This window comes from Tympanuchus pallidicinctus, unplaced genomic scaffold (genome assembly GCF_026119805.1).
Source record: "Tympanuchus pallidicinctus isolate F22 unplaced genomic scaffold, pur_lepc_1.0 scaffold5, whole genome shotgun sequence".
NCBI classification, from domain to species: domain Eukaryota; kingdom Metazoa; phylum Chordata; class Aves; order Galliformes; family Phasianidae; genus Tympanuchus; species Tympanuchus pallidicinctus.
Genome location: NW_026294769.1, coordinates 31844160 through 31848732, shown reverse-complemented (window position 1 = coordinate 31848732; position 4573 = coordinate 31844160). Strand labels below are relative to the sequence as shown.

The following is a 4573-nucleotide window of genomic DNA, read 5'->3' as shown; positions in this document are numbered from 1 at the left end:
ATACGACAGGATGTCCAGAAATGCAACTTTTACTCATGAAATCATGCTGTAATATTTTATGTTTAGCCATCTTTTTGGTTTTTAATGTATCTGAGTGTCTCATCTGCTTTTGTATGTTTTCTAAGCTACTGCAATACGCTGGATGGCTTTTTTCAGTGAATGATGCTTAGATTTTCCCGGGCTAATTAATTGCCATCAGTTCTTGACAATATTTTTCCACGCAAACTCCTCGGCATTATCTGTTTAATTTTGCTTGCCACCATGTTGCCATTCTATCTTAGTTCTCTGTCTTCCTCTGGAATTTCTTTAGGTTTTTCCGAAATTCAGTTAACTCAATAAATGGCCAAGTGCTGTCATGAATTTTCCTGTTTAGATCAATGGGCGCTGGGTCTGAACACCAGCAAGCAAGCTGTGGCTGTAGCAGTGAAAACAAATGTTACCATCCTCATTCTGGAAGATGTTTAAGGTGGTTAATGAACACATTGGACAAACCCATCCTTATTGCTACTATTGATCCCAGGGGCAATTCGGAGTTAACCTCTCTGCTTGCATGACTGCTGATCCCTCTGCAGCTTGGGGAACCGTGCACAACTCTGGAACCTGCTGCTCCGGAGCCGAAGCCCTGGTTCTGCCACAGCTGTCCCTTCAATTCCAGGTAAGCTCCTTAAGCTCAGGTACAACCAGCTCATTTGGAAGCAGCGGGCATCTGCTAGCATTTATAAAATGCTTTCAAGGGGCACGATTCAAAGCAGCCTGATGTGTATATATAGTTTTCCATCCTCTAGTCAGTTTTTCAGCACAACTGGATTTTAATTCTAGAGCTGCTGTGGTTTTTCTTCAGAGAGATTTTACTATAAGCTTTTGGAAACACTAAATAAATTGTGTCTTCTGGTTCTACTTTATTGACTAGTTCATTAACTCTTTCCTGTAGTTCTAAGAGGGCTGAGAGAATTTCAGTAGGAGCACTACAGCTTTCCCTTGCTATCTGTGTGTCTCAGCACGTTATGTGCAGCGATTCACTGAATAGTTTCCTAGTACTGAAGTAAGAGTCACTGGTTTATAATTCCCAGGATCATCATTAGCACCTTTCTAAGAGATGGGTACAACCTTGGCCATTCTCCAGTCCTCTGGTACGGTAGCTGTTTTTAATGATAAATTACATATTTTTGTTAGCACTCACTTGTGCCGGTCCTTGGTTCTGTCAGAACTCTCGGATGAATACCATCTGGTCTGGCTGATTGACTGCACTGTAATTTCTCGGCTTGTTCCGTCACCTTTTCTGATACTCCTATTTCTGACAGCGTCTCACTTTCAACACCTAAAAAGAATGAAGCCTATGTAGTGTTCATCCTTTGTTAAAGAGCTGTTTAGCTCTCTTTTTCTTCTTTTTCTATTTTCAATCGTCTAATGCAGCTGAGTGTAAGGAAAAAGAGGTTCACTCCAAATGTCTTTTTTGTTTGTCTGTTCATGAACATTATATATATATATATATATATATATATATATATATATATATATATGAAGCAACAAAGCGAAAAACAACAACAAACCTAAAGATGGCATTTGTTAGGGGATGGTAGTGTCAGAAGTCCAAAATTTCAAGCGCATTTTTATTTTCTGTTAACTGTGAATTGTGCTTTGCAGTATGAGTCACTGTGGATTACTTGGGAAAACCTGCCAAGGGAAGCATATATAACATTTTGGGGAGGGATTTCTGTGTTATATGTTATGGCTGAGTGAAAAAATAAAGATGTATGTGTGTTACCCATTCTCCTAGAACCTAGAACAAAAAAAGAAAGCAGAAGATGAACTTCTGTGATGGAATATCTCATTGAAAAACAAGCAAATAGAGAAAAACAAAGCTATTACCATACATGGAAATACAGCAAGAAAGAAAAGTATCATAATCAGTGTCAACTGGTAGAATATTTCTCAGCTCTGCATATGTCTCTGTGCACCTTCCCACTCTTCCCACATATACATACAAATCTCTGCTCTGTCTGCTTTTATTATTCACAGTGCTTTCTGTCTATTCTACACTATAAGCTCCTCAGGCAGAAACCTTGTATTTTCATAAGTCCATAATGTGATATACATGCCAGTCAAACTGTTTAAATAGTAGTAACGGAGGGTTTTTTCCTTTTCATTTCCTTTTCTTTCGTTTTTTTTCTTCTTTTCTCTCTCTCTCTCTTTTTTTTTTTTTTTAAACAAATGTTAAGTTAAAATCAAAGGTAATAATTAGTTTAAAACAGCCCCCCAAAAAGTGACCTTTTGAGCCACAACCAAACCAGCCAACTTTATTGCGTCTTGAGGTCAAGGCTCCTATTTCACATGACTTCAGGGTCTTTATTTGCAGACTACCCTGCAGTAAACCCCACAGAAAGTTATGATCAAGTAGATTTTGCACTTCAGACATCTACTGAGGTACAGAAACAAGATTCCGCTCAATCTGAGATGAAAGTATTCCAGAACCAGGCTCAGGAATGCAACAGAAAATTCCTAAAAGAGAGGAAATTAAAATGCTGCAGCAAAAACAAACAAACAAACAAGGACCAAAAAAAAAAAAAAAAAAAAAAATTCCCCCCAAAAAACAAAAACCAAACCCAAACCCAAACCCAAAACAAAGCAAAACAAAACCCCTGGAAAAACAGAAATTAAACCAGAAGGGTGGCTAATGCAGAGCAACGGCATTCAGTTCTTTTGAGTGGGCTGGATCCTTCAATTACAACTTTGTCACCGCAGTTTGAAATCTATTAAAAGGATTTATGCTTTGCAGCTGACATTTAAAATTAGGGATTTATTGGACTAGGAATGAATATTTCTCCTGCAATTTTTTTTTTTTTTAGATTGTATTTCAGAAACTATTATTTTTCTGTTTAATCTACTGTGGCAAGATTTTGTGGTGTTGGAACATTTGAAAAATACAAAGACAGAAATCATTTTATTCATTGTAAAGAGACTCCAATCCTGAGACTGCTCTGGAACTGCATCACACCCATTTTCACTGAGTACCCAATATTTCCCCCTTGTCCATGCTGTTGTTCTGGGGCAAGGGAAAGTGAGTGACATCTGATACTGCATAACTCATGCACCAATAACAAACAGAGAGTTTTAATTCAGGATTTTTTACCTCTTTTCTCTGCGGGCTTTTTAAATTTGCTGTTTGGAAATTTATACACATATTTCTGGGTATTGCTGGAAGCCTCTGAAAAGCTGTGTGTTTTTCCATTCTTGTGCATTTATAGAGATGGATTAAACTTCACTGCAGCTGAATTTTTGAATTCTTGAACTGAAAATAATTATGGGAAAAGAAGGGTATTTTTCAACTTAGGAAAATGATTAATTTAAGACAGTTGTGTTCCTTTACCACTGTTCTAAACCAGTCTTCTCAAAAACAAAGAAATAAAGATTGTACAGCCATATTTACACCACTCCTGTCTAGCAGTTCTGTGTCAGAGCATCCACTCACAGCAGCAGGGAAGGAAGGCAGAGCTCTTTCAGAAGTTTGAGTGTGATTTCTTAAACAAACTCACAAGCATCATATGTCAGTAGTGTCTGCAAGCCTCATGTTGCTACCTGTGCTCCTTCAGATGTGAAACTTAGCAGAACCCACGTCACAGGTCACCTCTGCTAAGCATTGTGCATCCTCTGCAGCTGCAACATTGCTTTGCCAACTTAAACTGTTGCATGGTTCTTCTGCAGAGAGATTGAGAAAGGGAGCTGAGGTGGTCTGAAAATATTGTATGAATAGCATGTGCTGCCGGCTTCACTCTGCAGGGTGGGTGGCAGAGTGGGTTGAGCAGGGGGAGCCATCCACAAGAGGGAGGTCAGTGCAGTGCTGCTTTGCGTACATGTGCACCCTGAGAGAAGGGAACTTGGCAAAGAAAGAGCTTTTCTCTTTGGCCAAGAGGCTGAAGCTCCAGCAAGCAGTTTGGGGGGGGGTCTATACCTCCGCAGTGTGGGGCAGCTGGGGGTGCCACCCAAATTCCCTTGACTGGGGCAAACGGTGCGTGAGGGGTGAATATGATGGAGATGTGAGCAGAGACGTGGTGGGGTGCACAACAGGAAGAAGGGTGATGGCGCCCACAAACTTCACTAGTGTGGGCTGCATTTTGGTCAGGTCCAGCAGTCTGTTTTCATTCATGCAGAAGCATAGGTGTAGATTTTATCAGGACTCGGGGCTGGAGCACCCGCAGCTGTGGATTACAGATGCTTCCTGCCGTGTATAAACACAATCATTATGTGGAGGCATGGCACCCACCCCGTTCCCTCCGCAGCCAGCCCTCTGCACTGAAGCGCTTTGTTCTCCCCGGAGTTATTTTTATGGCTGCAAGCAGGACGCTGCCCCAAAGTTACTAGCAGCAGCCGTGTTTTTCATGTCAATTAAATGGATTTTGTTACTTGTAAAATGCGTGCGCAAACACAATGCCATTCTTCAATCACAAAGTGTGTTTGCTTAGCATGGGGTGATATATAGCGACACTTGTGTGAGTGACAGCAGGAACGCAAGCCTTAGCAAACACCACCTGTAACTTTGAAGCCGGCAAAGCTCTGTTAGCGAAAACACAAACTT

At 40.6% G+C, this 4573-nt stretch overlaps 1 protein-coding gene across 1 annotated transcript in view; it reads left to right on the top strand.

The window, feature by feature from the left end:
• The first annotated feature begins 600 nt into the window (after positions 1–600).
• The window catches only part of ZNF521 (zinc finger protein 521), a 236607-nt gene continuing 232634 nt past the window's right edge, over positions 601–4573 (top strand). The window contains exon 1 of the mRNA XM_052703677.1: positions 601–655. The gene's annotated coding sequence lies outside the window, so the exon portion shown is untranslated. The remainder of the gene's footprint in view (positions 656–4573) is intronic.